Raw genomic sequence first — 23,091 nt, 5'->3', positions numbered from 1 at the left:
AATGGAATTTTGCAGAATGGGGGTGTCTTCCTGGTAGCCATCAGTCTGAAAGTAGTCTTTTCCCACCTAAATCCAGAGAGGTTTGTAAAACTCCATATTCCACGGCAGCATAGAGAAAGGGACGCTTTGCAGAGAGAACTAACAGAAAACTTTGTACCCTGAAATAAGTGACAACTTTGGAGGATCTAGAACGACATGGATTTATAAAGTAGCAAGTAGAGGAAGCCACAATAGTTGCAGTTGGAGTGGTTAAGAACTCCGAAATTGGTTAATAGCCCTTAGTTCAAGAAAGGATGAGTCCAACATGAGACATTGACAAAGACAAGGTCGTTCAAAGGGCAATGCACATCTAGTAAGATGAAAAAAGGAGAGAGCCTAGGACCGTACTGGGACACAGACTTTCTGCCAACTGACAAAGACTTTCCTTGACCAAACTTGAGTCAGATTCCTCTGAGTCCTCTTTTTGACTAAGCCTTGACCTTGGGCCTGTCCTTGACCTGCTTAGTCCAACTGTAGCAAGAATCCTGGTGAATCAGTTTATCAAAAATCCCCCACCCTTGGTATCTGAGCATCCTGATATCTGATCAAGTTCCTCGTCTCCCACCCTGGATATTTTATCAGCCTAGCGTGTCTTCAGCAAGAATCCTGTTCAGTTTACCTTGCATGAATCCCCCTAGCTTAGATGTTTCCTTTTGATAATTTTCCATCCGCTGACCCCACCTTGCTCCTTGGCTATAAATCTCCACCTGCCCTTGCTGTATATTGAGTTCCATCTCTCTCTCCTGCTGTGAGACCCCCATTGCAGTAGTCCCTCTTGAATAAAGTCTTCCTTAGTGTCTTTAACAAGTGTCTAAATAATAAGTTAGGCCTCTGGAATTATAAGTTGCATAGGGAAATGGAAAACGAAAAGCATTCAGAAAACTCAACACGTGTAAAATTTGCCTCCATCCAAACATTATTTAACACCAGTGTGTTTCACGTCAATCTTTGGATTGGTCAGTCTCTTGTAGCATCCAGCAGTAAAATGCAAAATACAATGTAAGTTGATTACAATGTTAAAAAAAACTTTGCAAATGGTGTGGGATTTCATGAAAATGATGTTGGAGAATCATTCTAATCACAGCATTGGAGCATCAGGCAGCTTTAGATGAGTTAACATTTGAAGAATAGAAAATCAGCGAGGAGGATGAGATAATAGTTATGTTGGAAGACGATGACTTACATTCCAAGGGTTAAGAGGAGCCCTTAGAAAAATCGATGAAGCTGCTTGATATTCGTCTATTAATGACTCTTCTTATGATCACTTCATTAAACTCAAATGTGAAGGGAAGGATTCTATAACAAGCATCTATTCAATATTTTCAAAAAGTGATACCTCTAAACTCCAATACTTGATCTTTTCTTTGTTTTAAGAATTAACAGATTATAGCCTAAACTGAGACAAACTTGTCCTCATAATTTTAAATTTCAGTCAAGTCCTTGTTTTAAGTCTATTTGGTGTAAGCTTATTTTCCACTACAAATTATCCTCACACAATGAGACATTCACATATATGTTAGTTAACTGGATATGGTTCAGTCTTTACTGTGGCATCAGCTCTTATCAATTAATCCTTTCTATTGCTTTTATGAAGTCATAAATTAAAGTAATTCCTTCAAGTGTTGTTAAGAAGGACCTGAACAAGAATTTAAATTGACTACTTATAGGCTTGAGACATTTCCAGGGAATTCAGAGAAAAAAGATAAAGAGATGAAAGCAATTAAAATGGGCATATAAAGATACAGAAGACTTCTAAGATGATTCAGCAAAGGACTCTCTCTATTTCTAAAGCTGAGAGCACAGCAAATGGAAAAGGAAAAGTATTCATAAATGTAATAAAAGAAAATTTCCTTGAAAGGGCATCCAGTTCATCAAGAGAAATTTGTTGTTACGTATAACAGTCAATATGAAGACAATGGATAAATGTTTGTCATGGTCAGAGGGAAAGAATCTTATCAAGCTAGATGCTGTTGTCCAAATATAAAGATTACTCCAGTCTTCCTCAGAGATGGACAAATGCAGCAGATACGGCACCTGTAAGTCCTTCTTGAAAAAAGTAATTGATAGCAAAATTGCTCCAAACAAGATGAATCAAAATGAAGACGTTAGAAATAGACAGGCTGCAGTGAAAACAGATGGTAAATACATTTAAATATGAAACCAAGATGAGACAACCAAGAGAATAGCAGTGGCAGAAAGGAATATGGAAGTCATAAATGCTAACCTAGTAAAAAGAACAAAAGGAACAAGAATTGGACAGTAGAAGTATGGGAGATGAGGGGAAGAGTAGTAATAAAAATCGCTTCTGGTTTCAAAGCAGAGTCAATGATATTGTCTAAAGTGGAACAACATAGTTGTGAAAAGGGTTCTAACTTTTTAATAGTTCTAATTACCTCTTTTATCTTAGACGACTCTACTAGCAATTAATATTTCTGGTGGCGAAGAAGTAACCTGATGATCTGTAGTTTCTTTGTTTTTTATTTCACTCTATATGTTTAGAATAATGCTAACAGGTGGTCCACTTCCTCTCCTATTGAGAACTACTATCCAGTACATGAGGACATCAAACAACGCTCCAGGGCCTGGTCCACCGAGAGGAACATCACAGGTCAGAGAGAGATCCAACTCCAGTTCACACTGGCTAATGCTCCCAAATGTTTAGTTACAGAAGATTCAGTGGAAGCTCAACTATATCCTGCCCACTGCTTTTCTCTACAGTTGCTTAACCGACATCTAATGAAGTTCAATTTAGTTGTACGATGAAAACAAGGGGAATTTAACCTATCAATTATACTGCTGAGCCTTTTACACTTAAATCACTGAGCAAAATCCACTGGCTGTCTGTGGGACCTCTCTAAAAAGTTCTAAAAGCTTTTTTTAAAAATAATATTAACATTACATTTTTCTTAGAGGCAACAAGTTGAGTGTGAAAGGACACATATTTGGATAGATACTTTATTCTAGATTGCTAGAGAAGTTTTAAGATTTGGGTAGTAAAGGTGATGGTTTTTAAAAAAATTAAACTGTTGGGGCCTGCCTGGTGGCATAGTGGTTAACTTTGTGTGCTCCAATTCGGCAGCCCAGGGTTCCCACGGACCTACACACTGCTCATCAAGCCATGCTGTGGCAGTGTCCCCCATATGAAATGGCGGAAGACTGGCGCAGATGTTAGCTCGGCAAGAATCTTCCTCAAGCAAAAAGAGGAAGATGGGCAACAAATGTTAGCTCAAATAAAAAACCCACCCATTGGCCATCCTAGTCACCCTATTGGGCATCTTCTGTCACCATTCCTTCCTAACAGGAAAGAATCCATTGGTACTTTGTTCATTCACAAGAGCACTAGAAGATCATAGACTTGACCCTGCTTTAAGCCCCAGCTCCGGTGTAGCCTCGGAAGAGAAACTGACGAAGGGGAAGTTTCCAGAGTATTCAGAATGCAAATGACATTGCTACCTATTTCAGGGTAAGTTCTGAAAGAAAGAAAACTTATCAGCTGAAGCGTTCCTTGGCCAGTGCTTAAAAGTGTCTACTGGCACATTTTCCACTGAAGCATGATTGATTTTGAAATTTTAAGGACTGGATTTGATGGCATGAGATAGGTACCATCTGTAAGAGACTGGATTTTGTTTTGCTGTTTCTCAGTACCAACATCTTGGTTAGAATACCAGTCCACCTATCTATTTATAGCACCATGTAGATAGTCTTCTAAATTTGGACTTTATGAAGTCAATAAAAACATATTTGGAGAAGACAGAAGTGACACACTACAGTGTCGTTAGAATTTATTGAATATACACAAGTACCACAAAATAAATAAGATATACAGCAGAGTCTAATAATTTCCAGTGCCTTCTCGAGTTTGAATGATCACCTTTAACATCTATGTGTCCCTTGATGTCCTCTCTCCATATTGTCTGTGTTGGAATGTGGCCTTTATTTAAAAAAATTGCAGGGGCCGGCCCCGTGGCACAGCGGTTAAGTTCACATGTTCTGCTTCAGCGGCCCAGGTTGGTCGGTTTGGATCCCAGGTGTGGGCATGGCACCACTTGGCAAACCACGCTGTGGCAGGCGTCCCACATGTAAAGTAGAGAAGGATGGGCATGGATGTTAGCTCAGTGCCGGTCTTCCTCAGCGAAAAGAGGAGGATTGGCAGCAGTTAGCTCAGGGCTAATCTTCCTCAAAAAAAAAAAAAAAAAATTGTAGTCTCTATTTCTGCAGTTGCTCAAGGCCTACACTTTGTGTCCAGTCTTTTAAAATTATTTCCTATAGAAGTTGAGCTTCACTGGCAAACACTTAATGGTGCTCAACAGTACAAATGCAAAATTGTGACCGTTTCACCTGTTAGCTAACCTGACAGCTCCATGTCTAGGCTCTCTCTAGCGACTGCTTTCTTCTAGTCATATTTACTTTCACTTTAGGTTCCTGGGTTGGGGGCAGATTAAGACCCTTGGTCAAAAAGAGGCAATTGTTCTTTAGAGTTCCTGCTTTAAATGCAAATTTTTTCTTTTACTCACCCATGTACTACTGTTCAAATTTCCCTCGATGTATATTTACTTGGGTGTTATTAATAAACCCCCTCATGCTTGATGTGATATAAGCTACAAAGATTTGGTTTCATTTCAGTATAATAGGATCATTCTAGATTAATATTAATTTATGAACTATTAGTCTCTAACACCTTTTTAAAGCCTAATATCCAGATATTCCATTTCTCCTTGGGCATTCTGAGTGCTTAGATTTGTGTATGCTTATTATCTGTTCTGTCAAATGGTTGTGGCTAATGCCTTATGTTGTTCTCTCTCTCTGCCACGCTATGTCCAGAAATGAAGATTCTAACATTAATAAGAAAATGTGATAAGTACCATGCTTTTAAAACAGGTACTTTGTCATTACAAGATGAGAGGCTACTATAACAACAACATAACAACCCTGTAATAGTCCACTCATTGTCCAACAGCTCTTTTCCATGCATTATTTTGAGTGAACTTAAACTAAAAATATCTAGGTTATTAATATCACCATATACCAGATGAGGAAATTGAAGCTTGGAGTTTAGAAGGAATTTGCTTTTAGCAACGTAGAAGTGAGAAACGTGCCTTTAGATTGAGTTGTTCCTGTATTTGCTTTTCATATTAATACTTTAATAAGGTACTCCTTCAGATATAAACAATGAGATGATAATAGAATTTTCCAGATCTAATCTACACTTTAGAACTTCTGTGTTAGGATTAGTTGGCAATTTACAACCCAGCTGAAATAAATTATAGTCCTGCATATTGAGATTTAACCGCCTCTCCTTTTCCTCCATAATCCCCAGCTCTTCCCTCATACTTGTCCATTCTTCTAGAATACAGAAGGCTAGCATTGTTCTTCATGAAATGTGAATCATGCCTTTTAAGCTGTGTGAGGACTTCTGGATTGCCTCTAGTCAACCAGAAGAATAAGGGATGACCATTTGTAGAGTGGCCGTTCTAAATGAGTCTGATTGAAGAGCCATTTGTAAGGTCCCCAAATAAACCAACATTAAATCACTATATCATGATATTAGTATTCATGAAGGGATGAGGCAAAATCATTTAATTTGAAATATGAAGAATGATGCAATGGTTCAAGTGATTTTTTGGCTTTGAAACAATTTAAATAAGTAGCAGGCCTATGTTAGACACACTTGATACTCTTTCTTCTATCAAAGAAAGTTGAGTAAAATTTTAGAGAATATCTCATTTAAAAAGAGACTAATTACGATGTAATTGATCAGTATATTTCTGGTTGTATTTTCATCATAGATACTAGATTTTTTCCAGTTGTTCTGTTAACGCACCTCCCAATCTCTCATTTCACCATTTTGTGTTATTCAGTTATCTATATAATATAGGATTTGGAATGTCACAAAGAGGTATTAATATTATGTGCTGGTGGTGGAGGTGCAAAAAGAGCTACTTATCTCAAAGTTATCCGTGCACTTTCTGATTTCTCTTAAGAACTCAATCACTGGAATATTACTGGGTTAGACAGGAGGTCTGGGTTCTAGCCCCAACTCCGTTCCTACCTGACTACACAACTTGTAGGGCAGATAGTCTTTCCAGGCCTCAGTTTCCTCCTCTAGAAAGGAAGAAGTTTCAATTAGATTATCTCCATGGTTTCTCTGGCACCAATATCTTTTTTCCTTCAACACTTGGAGAATCTAATGGCAACATCTGGAATTGATTCATGAAGGAAAGCGTAATCATACCATTTTCCCCGACTTCCTTTAGCCTCAAACTTACTATAACTTTTCATAGTCACAGAACATCCCTTCTCAGATGATACCATAAACTCAGAAGATTACACTGGGCTTCTCTGTAACTTTCTCTAATGGGCTAAAGGAAATTACTCCAATTGAATTGGCATGCTCACAAACAACCAATCTGTTAAATCAGTGGACTTCACACAGTTTATTTTCCTTAATAAATACATTTTAAAGGGCCCATAGCCTATTTTCCCTCTTAGCATAATTTCTCTTGTTTATACAGCAAAATAAAATTGCTTTTTCCTTAAGTCTAGATGGAGAATATCTTTTTTTTTAATTGAGTTGATAGGTTACAATCTTGTGAAATTTCACAAGAATTTCACAATTAATGTTTGTCAGTCGTGCTGTAGGTGCACCACTTCACCCTTTGTGCCCACCCCCCACCCCACCTTTCCCCTGGTATCCACTAAACTGTTCTTAGTCCATAATTTTAAATTCCTCATATGAGTGGAGTCATACACAGATTATCCTTCTCTAGCTGGCTTATTTCACTTAACATAATTCCCTCAAGGTCCATCCATGTTATTGCAAATGGAATGATTTTGTTCTGTTTTGCAGCTGAGTAGTATTCCATTGTATATATGTACCACATCTTCTTTATCCATTTGTCTGTTGATGGGCACTTAGGTTGCTTCCATGTCTTGGCTATTGTAAATAATGCTGCAATGAACATTGGGGTGCATAGGGCTTTTGGGATTGCTGACTTCAAGCTCTTTGGATAAATACCCAGTAGTGGGATGGCTGGATCGTATGGTAGTTCTATTTTTAATTTTTTGAGGAATAGTTGGAGAATATCTTAAATGTCATAAAATGAATGTTACCTAGGTGAATTGTTTAAAAGTTTATCCTATAATGTGACATAGGGTGCATTTTGATCCAAATTGTGGCAATTCTCAAAGATAAAGTTTCTTTTGATATTTTTTGGTAACTGTATTTTTTTAATTTTTAAATAAGTATATATTCACTGAATGTTACCAAAAAATTTCCAGGGAGACACAAACTTTTCATTTGTGATTCCAGCAGACTGTACAGCTTATTTAAAATGGACCCAACAAAAGAGGGGATGTAAATATACACAAGAAAAAGGAAACGAAGAACGTAACACATGATGTATATTTGTGTTAAATGAGAAATATGTGATAACATTAAATCTCTGCGCATAGTAGTTGAAAACCATCTTAAGGATAAATGATTGATGAAAGTTAACTAATAAATAAGGAAGAATTTAAGTACTTGAGGTTAAAAAAATGTCAGAAAGAAAATGTATAAAACAGAGTTATGTGTTCTGAGAATTCTAAATTTAAAATATAGCCTGAGTCTATTTTAGAGAAACTGAACAAAAATAAAACCATTAAAAAGTCATAAGAAAAAGAATTAGGAACTTACTTTAAAATTATTCAATAAACCACAATGACTATTCACATAAAGTCAGATGAGGAAGCATCATATTATTAACAGTGGTTTGCTCTCAGTGATGGTATTTCAGTGAATCTAACCTCATATATTATGCATTTCTGCAATACTCTAATTTTATTACAAAAAACAAACATTACTCTTGTTACCAAAGCGAAAAAGAATTTCACCAACAATTTTATCCTGTCTTGTCCACTTTACTGCCTTTGCAACTTGGGTAAATTACTCCTTATCCTGCCTCCCCCAAAGTTGACCTCTTGTATAATTATAGTTCAATGTCAAAACCAGGAAATTCACATTGGTAAAATCTACAGACCTTACTCAGATTTCAAGAGTTATACATGGGCTTATTTGTGTGTGTGATATGTGTGAAGCTACATAGATATCACATGTGTAGCTTCATGAAAATGTATTTTTAAAATAAAAACTAATCAAATTTGAATTTGAGGCTTGCACAAAAATTAATATAGTACTTATCTCACATTGATTTCTTCTACAGGAGTTCTACTTCCAATAATAATTGAATATCTCTTAGGAGATTAAACTTTTGAGTGAGAGCAACTAGAGAAGCTATATGCAATTTCTTTAAAATGTGTTTCAAGGCATTAAAGAACTACCAAGGGAGCCAAGATTTGAGGGTCCAAGATCCTGTAAAGAAGGGAACCCCATAGAGGTAAGGGTGGTATCTGAGGAAACTTTTACTCCTTGATTTACAAGGGGCATGTGCTGAGAGGCAAAGAAGCCAAACATAGAGCATCTGTTAAGAGTCAGAGATGCTCATCAGAGCTCTCTGTCCTCTCTCACAGCCTAGAGGACAAAAACTAAAGTTCAAGGCTGTGAAAACAGCCAGGAATTGAGGTGCCAAGGAACCAAACAGAGCTCTCAGTCATCTCAAGGTGATGTGGAGATAAAAATTCGAGTTCAGGTTCTGCCAAATAAAGCAGTCACTGGTGAACACCCCAGGCATTCAGCTGGGACACCTGAAGGTCTGTTCCCTAATGTCAAACTGGAAACAAGCCAAACCACAAGAAGACTGAAATCTAGTAGTAAAATAACTCATGTTTGATTGGACAAAGATGATAGGCCCTATTCTATATCTTGACAGAAGCTAAAGATGTTCTCTACAATTTTTAAGATGCAATGTTTGATGTTAAACAAAAATAACCAGATTACATGAAAGAAGACCAAATGAAACCAGGAGTAAAAATAGCCAATAAAAATGGACCCACAGTTGATTTAAATATTTGAGTTTTCACAGAGTTTAAAATAACTATGATTAATATATTTCAAAAATAGATGACCATAGGGGCTGGCCCCGTGGCCGAGCGGTTAAGTTCGTGCGCTCCGCTGCAGGCGGCCCAGTGTTTCGTTGGTTCGAATCCTGGGCGCGGACATGACACTGCTCATCAAACCACGCTGAGGCAGCGTCCCACATGCCACAACTAGAAGGACCCACAGCAAAGAATATACAACTATGTACCGGGGGGCTTTGGGGAGAAAAAGGAAAAAATAAAATCTTTAAAAAAAAAAAAAAAAAAGATGACCATACAAATAATTTCAGTAAAATCAATAAAAGAAGTCAAATAGAAGTTCTAGAAGTGAAAGCACAGTAACTGAAACAAAGAACTCAGAACCAGATTTAACAGTAGTTTGGCCACAGTTCCTTTTTATTAAAAAGTATCCAGACTTAAGGATTACGAGAAAAAATAATGACTAATACAGGAAAAAAGCACAGAGAAGTATGACATCTGAAGAGATGTTTGTCTGAGGAATTTCCAAAACTGATGAAAGGTATCAAACCCCAGATTCAAGAAGCATTTTATACCTCAAGCTGGATAAATACAAAGAAAAATCCATCTAAACGCATCCTAGTTCACTGATGAAACCAAAGACCAAGAGAAAAATCTTGAAGCCAGCTGATAAAAAGACACATTGCCTGCAAAGGAGCAACAACAATAATTCTGACACTTAACAGCAAAGTTGGAAGCCAAAAGAAAATAAATTTTAAAGTGCTGGAAGAAAAGAACTTTCTACGTAGAATTCTACAATGAACAAGAATTTATTTCAAGAATGAAGGCAAAATGAAGAAATTTCCTGACAAACAAAAACTTTTAAAAACTCTTGCTCATAGTCCCATACTGAAAGAAACACTAAAAGGAGTTTTTCAGGGAGAAGACATAAATTCCCTTAAGGAAAAATGGAAATACAGGGAGTAACAAAGAGCAATGAAAAGGTAAAAATTTGAGTAAACTTAAAAAAAATTGACTTTATAAAATAAATAAGAATAACTTTGGGATTTAAAATATGTGAAGAATGAAAATATAGGAAATCAATAACAAAAAATGTGTGAGGAGGGTCAATGTAGTAAAGGTGTTTAAAGACCCGTTGTTTGGAACAGGATCAAAATACCAATTTACTGTAGATTCCCATAAATCTAGGGCACGTAATGTAATTTGTAGGATAACCATCTTAAAAAGAGAGAAAGAATGCATAACCAAAAAGCTAATAAAGGGCAAAGTGGAATAATAAAATATTTGATTAATCCAAAAGAAGGCACAAATGAGTGAAAAATCTCAAATAGGTAGAAAAAAGAAAATGACAAGTTAGATGACAGATTCAAACCCTAAATAAATGTACTAAACTCTGGGGACAGAGTTGGGAGACTGGATTTAAAAACACCAATTTCATTTCATTAGTTCTGCTTTTTCATCTTTTTACCATAACTTTTCAAACTTGGATTTTCTTTTCTTCCTGATTTTCAAGAGAACATCCTCTCCTCTCTCAGCTCTTTCTGGAGTTTCCTATACTGGGTGAAATCTTCTAATCTATGAGACAGGACAGGGAAATGGGAGGAGAACAGCATTTTGCAACTGTCTAGGGAACTTCCTGAACGAACATGGAAAATATCACTTCACTTCCTTGGGCTTCCATTCCTTCCTCTGAAAAATAAATTTGCTGGTATTGATTTTCTCCTAGCCTTTTTCAGTCCTAGGCTCCTTTTAGTCATGGGCTCTGTACCTGTGCCACGGGGATAAGGTTTATCACAATCTCTCATATTCTGAATGCAGTTTGAACGTAGTTGAGAAGGACGAGGGAAGGGAAATTTCGTATATCATCCAACTCTGATGATATATTCATCTGTAATGCCTCCAATACAAAACGTAAAGATGAACTGTGTGGCACGAGTGTAGTAGAAAGGTGAGAATAGACTCGGGGAGGGATCGGTGGATTAGACTCAAGAGAGCTAAATTCTAGATCTGACTCTGCTGTTAACTAGTGATGTACTTTTGGGAAAGTGACTTAAGTTCTTGGGCTCTGTAAAACTGAAGTGCACACTATTGTTGTCTTTATACTTTGGGACAATGTTACATGTAGAAACGCCTGGTGGGGACTTTGCATTCTTCAATAACTATAATCCTTCGGTTAGGTCTCAGATTGACTCATCTTATACTATATAAAAGTCTATTAACTACAGTATTTTCATTCAATGAGCTTCTCTCTGGTGTTGTATAACAGGTAATAGAAATAGGGTCAAGAGGTGTGGATTCGAGACTCTCCCAGCTCTGTGACTTAGACAAGTCATTTAATCCTGCCTCCTTACCTGGAAAATGGAGGTAATAATACTTGCTCACTTTCCCTGACCAAAGACGATAATGAATAAGAAAGTGCTTTGTAAATTGTAAAGCATTTTACAGACATAAAGTGTTTTGTTATTGATGACTTATAAGTAAACTCTAAGGAAGTCTACAAATCTGATTTGTTCCAATAACAGGGAGCCAAAGGCAAGAATGAAGTAATGATTTCTGGTCATTGAGTACTGTGTTCCAGTATCTTGATTCTGCCAATGAAATATATGACAGGGTCAAGATGGTGGCTATGGATGGAATGGCTTTTTTTCTTTCAATGTTTGTGTTTGCTTAATGTACATGCCTGGTACTCTGCTGTGTACTCAAGAACTTTAAGTTATACAAATAATCCACAAAGACATTCTTTTAGTGAAAAAATTCAATCTAGGCAGAATATATAAAAAGCAGAAGTTTCCTTCAGCCTTTCACCTCCAACTTTCTCCTCTGTGAATAAGAGTTTGGAGTACATCTTTTTTAGGTCTTTTGCCAATGTATTTATATAAATATTTGGGGCTTTTTGTTCATAAAGATAATTATACTATACCTGTGTATTCCACAATGTGTTTTTTTTTTAACATAGCAACATATCTTGCAAATCATTAAAGAGCAGTAAATAAAAACTTACTTTATTCTTTTTAATTGTTGCATATTATTCCATAGAATAGAAATCTCAATTAATGTAATCAGGATACTTCAAGTGATTAACAGCTAAGTGTTTTCAGTTCTGTATAATTATGTGAGAGTATTTTTACAGGAGAGATTTCTAGGAATGTAATTGATCAAGCAAATAGTTATTACATGTAATTAGGTAAATATTGCCAAATTACTTTCTTTTTTGTGGAGAAGAAGAAGATTAGCCTTGAGCTAACATCTGCTGCCAAACCTCCTCTTTTTGCTGAGGAAGATTGGCCTTGAGCTAACATCTGTGCCCATCTTCCTCTACTTTATATGTGGGACACCTGCCACAGTATGGCTTGATACGTGGTGCATAGGTCTGCACCTAGGATCCAAACCAGTGAACCCCAGGCCTCTGCAGGAGAACATGCAAACTTAACCACTGCATCACCAGGCTAGCCCCCCAAATTACTTTCTAAAGGCAGAGTTTAAGTTTTCTAAATTGTGTTCCATCAACAGAACATGAAATGTCTTTTTCCCTATATCTTCATCAACACTGTATATTATCAATATTCAAATTTTGGCTAATCTGATCACCAAGAAAATAACTCATTGGCTAATATGGAAGTGGAGCATATTTTTATATATACTTTATGTATACCCTTGCATTTCCTCTTCTGTGAATTGCCTATTTGTATCCTGCATCCTTTTTCTACTGGTTTATTTGTCTCTTTTCTTTTTGGTGAGGAGGAAGATTGTCGCTGAGCTAACATCTGTGCCAATCTTCCTGTATTTTATATGTGGGATGCCACCACAGAATGGTTTGGTGAGGGGTGTGTGGGTCCATGCCCAGGATCTAAAACCACAAACCCTGGGCTGCCGAGGTGGAGTATATGCACTTCACCAGGCCCCTATTTGTCTGTTTCTTATTAATTTGTAACATCTATTTATATTTTGTGGATCTTTATATTTTGTCCTTTATATATGTTGCAAATATTTTTAATGTTACATGTATTTTAATTTATTAGTCATATCATTTGTCATAAACGTTTCAATTTTTCATTATTTTTTGTTGTCTTTTCTTTTTTTTGAAGAGGAAGATTGGCCCTGAGCTAACATCTGTGACAATCTTCCTCTGTTTTGTACGGGAGACGCTGCTACAGCACGGCTTGATGGGTGGTGTGTAGGTCTGCACACAGGATCTGAACCTGCCAACGCCTGGCTGCCAAACTGGACTCTGTGAACTTAACCACTATGCCACTGGGCTGGCCCCTATTTTTTCTTTTCTTTATGATGTCTATAAAATGTTTTCTAATGTGCTTTCCTAATACTTTTATTGGTTCTTTTTTTTTTTTTTGCATTTTAAAGGACTTTTTTTTTAAGTCATCTGGAATTTCTTTTGGGGCATAATAGAAGCTAGGAGTATAACAATTTTTTCCTTCAAGTAGATGGCCAGTAAATAGCAAATTATTTCAACCTCATTTTTTTTAGTAATTTAGTCATTTCTATTGTTGTGAAATATAACATTTTATATATTAAATTTCCATTGATCCATTGGCCTATCTCTCGAACTGTCTTTTTTGTTTCATTAATCTAACTGTGTAATCTTGGGGTATAATGCAGTTTTAATTGTGTATCTTTTCTTCTTGAGAGTTTGAAAAAGCATCTTTTTCCTTGAATAATTTTTATCCATTTATTTAGGTAATTTTTTAAATTTCTCTTTTAATCTATCAATTTTTTAGAATTATAGTAATGGATTTCCCAATGTTGAACTATCCTTGCATTTCTGAGAAGATCCTATTTCACCATGATTGTTTTTATACAGTGGATTAGATTTTCTTTCACTTTCAAGATTTTTTCCTCTATGCACATAAGTGAGATTGACCTCTAGTTGGAGTATATCCTAAATCTTTCTCTATACATTTACATAATTGTCCTTATACATTTTGATATGAGGATTGTGTTAGCTTTTTCGATTGAGCTGGAAAGCTTTCCATCTTTTTCTATGCTCTGGAAACACTTATACAATATAGGAATTATCTATCCTTTGAGAGTTAGATCTTACCCTTTACATTTCCTGGAATAACTCTAATTTTAGAGAGAGATTTTTATTTCTGTAGTGATCATGATTACGTTTTTAGCTACTATATTTAAACATATTTGCTTGGTTTTGAACTTTTTTCATGTTTTGTAAGTAAATGTTGCTTAAGGTTTGCTGGTTTTGTTGCTTCACCAGCTAGAACATCTCTAAAGATGGCACACTATGATCTTAGTGCTTCTCCATCAATTACGTCACACAAGGAACCCAATATATAAGGGATTGTACTTAGGAGTAAAACCAGTACTAAATCTTTCAGTTTCATTTGTCAGAATCACTTCAGTTGTCACCATTTGCTTTACTACTACTGCTGCTTTTGGGAAAGATGGATATTTTCTTGGCCTTCTCCCAAAATAAAATTTCAATGAAGATTGTTTTGACAGTATATTAGGGTTAAAAAACACAAATTTTGCTTCTCTAATGTAACTAATAATGTTTAACCATCAATTAAAAAACAGGCTTGATTAAAATTAAAGTTGTTATAAAATAACAAATTTTACATAAATTTTTATTTTACATAAAAATTTTACATAACAGCAAAAATGAGATGCTTTTATTTTCACAAATTTTAATACACTTTGGGGGTTCAATTAACAAGGTAACATTAAAATGTTAATGTCACATGTCATACCACGTGGGATTCATCATGCAAATTCAACAACCTAGTTTATTCTGTTCCAGGAGATATATTACCTGATCATGGTCAAACAGCTTCCAAATACTCACCCTCACTTTTTGTACTTGTTGTGGTCCAGTGACAAAGTGTTTGTGGACTGGCACCAGAGAATAGGCCGTGGTTGTGTAGTCCCTTTCCTGGTTACCTACTCAATGGTAGAGTCAGAATTCCATCCTGGGTGCGTGGGACGGTTTTCTTGCTTTCTCTGTGGAGTACCTTTGGACTCCTCTGACTATCTTTGGTCTCTGTGATGACCAGCTTATTTCCCGAGCTCTTCCTGAACACACAAGTTTGGAACCAGGGCTGTCATGAAGGGCTCGGTCCTGTGGTACCCCTCCCAGGGAGGGTCTTCAGATCCCCTAAGATTGGCATTTTGGGCTTTGCCTTGTTTTCTGGACCATTATCACTTGATGACAAACGCTGTTTCCCTTTCCCCAAGTCTGAAGCCAGGGGCCATCCTCATCTTCTCCTTGTTCAAATCGGGTTCTAGACCCTCAACTCACCCTGGAGGAGACAGCAGAGAGAACCCAACAGAGGACAGAAAAGACTACTAGCACTGCTTCACCATGCTCCTGTTGTCAATTTCCTAATAATAGAATTGTGAAAATAGTTAGGCAGCCCTCTATTCAACACCATCACAGCTGATTAGTCTCATCCTATGATCCTTCCCTCCCCTCTTACGCAGAGCATTGGAAACTGACTATTTTGCAAAAAAAAATTTTTAAAGCAGATTCACTGTAAATAACTACAATTAAAAACTCAAAATTATGATTAAGTTTCACATTTGGTGGGAACTCTATTTTTCCTCTTACAATATCTAACATAAAATTTCAAATATGTAAGTAGGAGAGAAAATGAAATGCTGCTGATCAAAATAGAGTCCTTCAGATTACTCAGTTCAGGTTGCTTTATTTCAAAGCAGTGACATGGGGAGTGATAAGCTGTAGACAAATATTTAATTACTTAAAAATAATTGTGTGCCTCATTTCTCCTTTTTCTAACCATAGAAGAAAGTATAATTAATAAAATAGAAAATACTGAAAAATTAAAAAAGAAAAACGAAATTAATTCCCCTAAATCCACCACCCAGAGGAAAATCATTTGCTGTATAATCTGCTAGAGATTTTGTGCAAATTTACCCACAAATATATTGAAAAAAAGTGTTCCTTTTATATGTGTGGGTACCTATTTGTAATCTGCAATTTTTACTTACTATTATGAGTATTTTTCCATGTCAGTACAGTCAGGCCTGTCTCAGAAGGGCTGCACAGTATTCCATCGTGTGTCATTACAATTTATATAGTCATACTCCTGTTACTGGACATTTATCTTGTTTCTAATTTTTCATTACTTTAAACATGCTATGACAAAAATAATTCAAAGTACTTTTGTTTTAAATATTTGGCGCCAATTGTATAATGGGTCTGTGTGAAAGGAGATTCTCTCAGGCTGTGAAGAGCTCTGAGTCATGATGTCAGCTGATGTCACTCATTTTACTTTATGCTTTATAAGTTCCATTTTATAAGACACACACAAAAAAAGCACCCAAGATTATAACAATCCATTCTCTGTATCTAGAAGCTTAAGATGAGCTTGAAGTTGGGCATATCTGTGCTCTGTCATGCGGACCCCTACCCCAATTTCCCATCCTACATTCTCTTACTATATCTAATATCCTCTGGCCTTAATTTTTATATCAATTTTTTTCTCCTTCTAAGTTAAGAGATAAAAAAATTCAAAGCAAGGGTTTGATGTACTCAAAGCATTAGCAAACAAATAATTGGGTGCTTGCCTTGTGGGGATACTAAGATGAATAATGGGACAGGGAACTAACATTTATTGAGAGCTTTCTCTGCATCAAATTTTTAAAAATTTTATTTGTGCTTTTCTTTAAGGAAGATTAGCCCTGAGCTAACATCTGCCACCAATCCTCCTCTTTTAAGTGAGGAAGATCGGCCCTGAGCTAACATCCGCACCCATCTTCCTCTATTTTATAAGTGGGATGCCTGCCACAGCATGGCTTGATAAGCAGCGCGTAGGTCCACGCCCAGCATCTGAACCTGCAAACCCTGGGCCTTGGAGCGTGCGAACTTAACCGCCCCACCACTGGGCCAGCCCCTGCGTCAAGATTTTATATTCATTATTTTACTTAATCTTCATGCTACCTCCCCAAAGTTGAGGAGATTAAGTTCCAGAGAAATTTTATAACTTAACCAAGATGGAACCTAGTAAGTGACAGAGTCGGTTTAGAACTCATCTCACTTCCTCCCTATGGATGAAGCACTGTCCCTACCGGCAAGGAAGTCACTCAGTGGTGGCATCCTGAAGAAGTTGTGTGCTAACTGTAATTTATTGGCATGCACACTTCTGTCCCTTGCCTATTTACCCCTTTCTAGCTTTGAGGAGGAAACCCAGGTCGTTCTTTACAACAAGGAAATGCTATTCTTAACAGAATAAACTGAAATGATTACAATGGAAATATGTCATGCACAAACAAAATCCGTGTGGACAAAACTGTGGGCTGTCACAGATGATGCATTCCTGGGAGACAGACTCTTTCAAGAATTAAAAACACAGTTTTAAAAGCCAGCCAAACACTTGTGGTTGCCAAATATTCAATGATGAGAATAAACAAAAAACATTAAAAAAAGAAAAGACCGATTTACTCACCTCCCTCCAGCGCTGGAAGGAGCAGGGCTGAGGTGAGGTTGGGAACTAATTAGCAACCTTAGGATTGTTTCAAAGGTGGGAAACACCTTTAGAACGCGAGGGTATTTTCATTTCAGCCACCATGCCTCAGCAAACGTGCTTCAGTGCTTTTTCTTTTTTTGCAAGACCTTCAGTTCAGATGTCTCTGGGTGGATTTACTGCCCAGGAAGCCAGAGAAACTCCTTGCTGAGCCCTCCTGGAAGGGAACATCTTAAGGTCTTATGTCTACATCCTTGTTCCTTCACCTCTTCAGACCTTCCTGCTTGAAGGAAATGGCCATGTTTAGCTTCAAGAAGAGATGCCTTGCAGGCAAGATAACAGCCTGTTCAAGTTCTATTTAAAAAAAAGTAAAACAAAAACAACAACCATGAAACTGGTTTTCGTTTTTTCTATTAAACTCTAGAGATCAGATGTAATACCACCACGGGGGAATTATAGTGAGAATTTTTTTCTCAAAAGAGAGATAAATGTATCAAAATTTCTGATACAGTGGAAAGAGCACCACATTCAGAGCTAGATGTTTCAATTTCATGTCCTCCTTCCAATAGTCCCATGAACTTGGGCGAATGTCTTAACCCGTCTGGACCTTAGGTTGTTTGTCTAGGCATGGAGAAAAATATTTGCCTCGCCTACCACTTAGGATTGCTAATGACAATGAAGTGAAATAATAGATGTGAAAGCCATTTCTGAAATATTGAGCGCTATGTAAAATTCGTTATTATTGTTAGCGTGGATGTTATTAGCCTCACCATGCCTGATATAACTGAGTACTTGGTTATAACTTGTTTTTGTTATTTTAGTAGCGTTCCCAGAGCAAAGAGCTGTAGTTTTGGAGCTCTGGCGTTCAGGCTGGCACATTATATGAACCTGTTGAAAAATGATGGCTGATAACTGAGAAGAGGAATGTGAGCAATTTGTGGGCTGCTCACCTCTAGCCGGAATTTATCATTCCCACCCAGCTGGCCAGATTCTCTCTGAAGCTGTGACCCTTACATGTCAGCCTGTAAGAAAAGAAGACAAGAAAGAGGGTTCCTCAGACTCAAGATTATTGTTCCAAATGGACAAACATGCCCCCCCAAATCCAAAGCAACAATGATGACAAAGCCCATGTCAGTTGGTCTGCAGTCTCCAAAGAACCAGGATGTAGCACCTAACGTAGCAGTGTGTGTTTGGGGAGTGGGCATGGGGGTTAGAAAGACCTCTTGTCACAGTTAGATGGGCCTGGAGACATTGTCCTGGCCACGCTTTCTGGTTGCGGTCCAGGACACAAGGAGAAGTACAGGTCCTTTGGCCTGGTGCATCTTCTGCCTTTTCACACTCTCCACAGTCTGCCAAAGGGTTAGCCAGGAACAGTTGATGCAGAATTCGTTCCCTGAAGCTGTTTCTGAAATTCCACAGGGTATGAATACAACCTGGCCAGGCAGCAGATGGGCTCCTGGGCTCGGGCCCAAGTGAGGTCCATATCCTCAGAGGAAGGCCAGCCTGGTGTGTCCCAGAGTGGGACGGAGTTCCTGCGCATGTCTGGGAAACACCAGTGCTGGGGACTTTGCTTCTAACTGAAGCTCTTGGCCTATTCTCCCTGCCTTTCTTCCTCTTCCCCTCATCCTTATAGATTTTCAGTCTTCAGAACCTCACTCCCTTTCTTTCCCTTTTTTATTTCTGTTACTTAGTAGATACACAGTCTTGTGCAAGCCTATTAACTGCTTTGTGTTGCATTTTCCTTAGCTGTAAAATGAGAATAAAATACTCACTTACTAAAGGACTGAAGGAGATTATGTACCTGTCTGTTCCCTCTTCCTTTCCCTGTCTTTTCCTCATCTTATCTTTAAAACCTCTTTCCTTTTTTTCCCTTCTTTCTTTCGTTCTGTGCCTCTTCGCTCCTGACGATGTGCAAAGCCATCTCCCACCAGCTTAGCTTTATGCTCTCAGTAAGACACCTTGAAACATTCCATTTTGTCAACTAACGACCTCTCCTCTGCTCCTGGGGCAAGCAGTGTGGCTGTGAGGAGCAGGACTTGCAGAATTAATGAATGGCCTTCCGTTCCCTATACTCTCATACCATTGTTGCTGAAACCAAGGCTGCCACAAATGCAGAGTGGGATTTAATGGTCTAGATCCCTTCTCATGCTCAACTCGTCTGGTGGCATTATCTGTCTTTTTCAATGAGAATTAATCAAATAGAGGTTGGTTGGAAATCTTGCAAACCACAAACATTATTTGACTTGACATGTGCAGCAGAGGTCTTTGCCTTCTGAGAACATAGCCTGCAAGACCCTTTCACTCTTGACACTAAAACTCACTGCTGCCCTCTCACAGCTGCCTCTCAATGTCAGTTCATTGGAGCTACAGAATGTTGACTATTTGTATGTACCATAGGAAATGTAGGGTGGATTTCATCGAAATGATTCAAATATTCAGGGAGGTATTCTTATATTCTTATTCTTATGCTGAGAATAGCACAGCATTGAATAGGAAAGTGAGGTTTCCTGGGTAGAGCTGGCTTGGACCACTCAGCCCTTGTACATCCTGTGCTCCCACCATGGGTTGGGTGCTGAACTGGACAGAAAGGGCACAGTGGTGGACAGGCATCTACTTTGCTCCCAACGGTTCAGAATCTAGTGAGAGAGAAGGCAAGTGAATATCTCCACCTGTGCTAGAAGTAAACCTAGGATTTAAAGAGAATGCTAGTAGTAGTGAGCATCTTCTCTATCTGAACTTGAGGCAAATCTAGGATTTGGGGGGCATGCTAATGGGAGTTGACAGCTATCAGCTTAGGGCTGTTGGTGGGGCAGGACTCCCCAAGGAGAAACACTTGATTTAAATCTAAAGGAGAATGAGGAGAAGTTAGATTTGAGAAGGTGCTGGGCACGGGGAGAGAGAATTTTCCAGGTGGAAGGAGCAGCCCATTGCAAGGCTAGGATGTGTGGGAGAGAGAATCGTGCGCACGGGGGTTCAGGGAGTTCCATGTGAATGGGCTGGTGAGTGTGGAGGCAGGGATTGGCAGGAAGTGCAGCTAGAGAGGGAAGTGGAGGCCAGGAAACCTTGATTGTCATGCTTGGGTATGCATTTGGATATTTTCCTGTAGGCATTAAGGAACCCTTAAGAACTATTAACAGGGAGAAAACATGACCACATATGTTACTTTAGAAAGCTCACTCCTAACTTCAGTGGAATCATTGATTGGAGGAGAGGGGGACCTGACGCAGGAACAACAGTGAGTATGGTGGTTCTCAGTCTGGCTGCACATGGAACTGCCTGGGGAGCTCGAAAAATCACTGATGCCTCCCTTCCACCCACAGAGACTCTGATATAATTGCTCTGGGATGTAGCCTGCGCTTTGGAATTTCTAAAAGCCTCCCAGGGGATTCTAATTTGCAACCAAGGCTGAGAAACACTGATTTAAGAGGTGAAGAAACGGAGATGACCCAAGGACTATTCAATGTGTTGGGCTTGGGCAAGACTCTGCCCCAGTGCTTCTTGAAAAAAATTTTGTTTTCTCCTAGGAGTGGTTAGAAAGTCCAGTCTTGAACTTGATGGCCAACTTCAAGTGGTTCTCAAGTGACTGTGAGGGGAGCAGGGAGCCTACAAGTTCCTCAGTACCAAGCTTGAGACGTTCATTGATGGAAAAGAGAAGAATCTCAAGAATGAATTGATTGGTGACAATGGGATGGGGGATAGAAATGGTACAATTTACTTAGAGTATAAGTTATTTCTGCATCAGCAAACACGTATAACCACTTAACATTCTCCCCTCCTTCATTTCGTCTAAATTTTGCTTTAATTTTCTTCCTCAAATTGACTGGGATCGGACAGAAAATCTCTATAATAAACTGCATTGAAAGTTTTATATTTAGCCTCTCCAAACTATGGCTAATTTGTGAACAACAACAACAAAAGAAGCGTTTATTTTAAACTTGAAAAAGGGGTTATTCAGTTTCTTTCTTTGTTTTTCCATGCATTGTTTTTCATGGAGAGCTCAAAGTCATACCGCACAGTCTGCATTTCCCCCGTTTCTGTTTAGCCTTCTAAGAATCGCTCAGCCCCAGAACACTGAGAACGTTCGGGCACGTCCAAATACCGTGGAGTTAACCCCTCCGTGCACAGAAGGGCTCCCTGGCTTCGCAGCAGTGGTTTTGCTGGGAGCAGCCGTGTTCCAATGGGCCCCTCGTGTCTGCTGAGATGATGTGACTTAGGGGTTAAATGCAGTTTGCAATTTCAAAAAAAAAAAAAAAAAATGCTGGATTTGTTGAAAGAGGCTCCTGAAGAAGAACATGTGAGTATGAAATGGTTTGCAACATCTGAGAAGGTGGGAGTGCACGCTCAGAGGCCCTTGAAAACTCGGATTTGGGCCCGGAATCAGGAGAAAGACTCTATTGGGATTTCTATGACTCTCATCAACTTATAAGCCTTCCTGTTGAAATCCCTGACAGTACCTTTGACAGCATGTGATTATCTTACAATAAAATCTGTCCCCAACCCCCTCATCCTGCTGCTCCCCCAGTTTCTAAGAAGGTGTCGAATGGTTAACTGTGGGAGGATGGAGAGTTAAAAAGCAGATTCTAGAAGTTCCTGGAGACTTGAGTCTTTCAGGGGCTAGGTTGGGATCAAACTCTCATTTTATTTTTTCATTTTCACTGGAGTTGAATTAACAACAGCAAGAGAACGCCTCCAGGTTTACAGTTGTATGGCCTATTGTGTATATATCCTATAAAACCGAAAAACATATGGAGAATTCCGCTTTCTTGGCTTTCTGTGTGTGTGTACCAGGAAGTAGTAAAATGTTTTGAGGTGCTATTAAGTCTTTAAGTTACAAAATCAAGATTCCACCTTAAAAATTTTCCATACTGTATGTCGTTGCATAGCCTGGGGTGCTGAGTGCCTGCCAAATATCTATCAGAGAGTGATTTATGACACATGATACGCTCCCCAGCCCAAGTGGGGACTGTGTCGTTGAAACATGAGAAAGGGGAGGCCTTGCTCTCTCGAAACCATGATGACTGGTTTCTGTTTGGCTTTTCGGAGAGAACATACAGTACAAAATGTGCTCCAGTTTACAGCACCAAAACTTATGTAAAAAACAAAACACAATTTAGCTTAAAAAAGTTAATTTCTCTTTGCTGTTTGTTAGGGATTGTTTTCCCCTTGAAGGACTGTTATTCTTTTCTCTTCCATACTCTCCCTCTCTCCAACCCTCCTCCCACCCATTGTTGCTAATCTACTGAGCTCTGAAATAGAATCGAAGAGCTCTGGACAGGCAATTAAAATATTTAAGGATGAAATCTTGACTCCATGTTTTAAATATTTCATGTGCTTTCCGTTCTACTGTGACTAAGAATATATTGTGATTTCTAGTGTTTTCTGTTCTGCAAATGTTTCCTTTGCAGCTGTGAAGAAGTACATCTCCCATATGGCTTTCAGGACACTTCGCAGTTTGCTTGAATAAAGCAATATGGACCAAAAAATTCTTTAAAAAAACAGTTTTTCTTCACAGCAGAATCTTTTTAGCCTCTAATTCGATATTCTAATTAACTGTGATTTAAAGGACAGTCTGATTGCTTGGCTTTCAAAAATACATTTCGTGGTGATAGTGCTACAAGTTTTTTAATAGCCCATGAGAATGTTAAGG

This window comes from Equus przewalskii, chromosome 22 (assembly GCF_037783145.1).
Source record: "Equus przewalskii isolate Varuska chromosome 22, EquPr2, whole genome shotgun sequence".
In the NCBI taxonomy this organism is placed as follows: domain Eukaryota; kingdom Metazoa; phylum Chordata; class Mammalia; order Perissodactyla; family Equidae; genus Equus; species Equus przewalskii.
This window is presented reverse-complemented; position numbering follows the sequence as displayed.